Genomic DNA, 285 nt, shown 5'->3' on the forward strand with positions numbered 1-285 from the left:
ACTGGGAGCCCTGGGACCGGGGCACAGTGGGTGCACCGAGCCGGGTAACTGGGAATACCGGGAACTGGGAGCCCTAGGTATACTGGGCATACTGGGATTGGGACCTGGGCATACTGGGAGCCCTGGGGAAGGGAACTGGCCGTACTGGGAGGACTGGGAACCCCGAGACCGGTAACGGGGCGCACCAACCTCCCCGGAGCGGGAAACTGGGCGCGCTGGGCGCACCAACCACGGGCCAAACTGGAAACGCCCCCCCCCCAATCCCAGTTTAACCAGTAAGACACC

This window comes from Aptenodytes forsteri, unplaced genomic scaffold (genome assembly GCF_000699145.1).
Source record: "Aptenodytes forsteri isolate BGI_AS27 unplaced genomic scaffold, ASM69914v1 Scaffold472, whole genome shotgun sequence".
NCBI lineage: Eukaryota > Metazoa > Chordata > Aves > Sphenisciformes > Spheniscidae > Aptenodytes > Aptenodytes forsteri.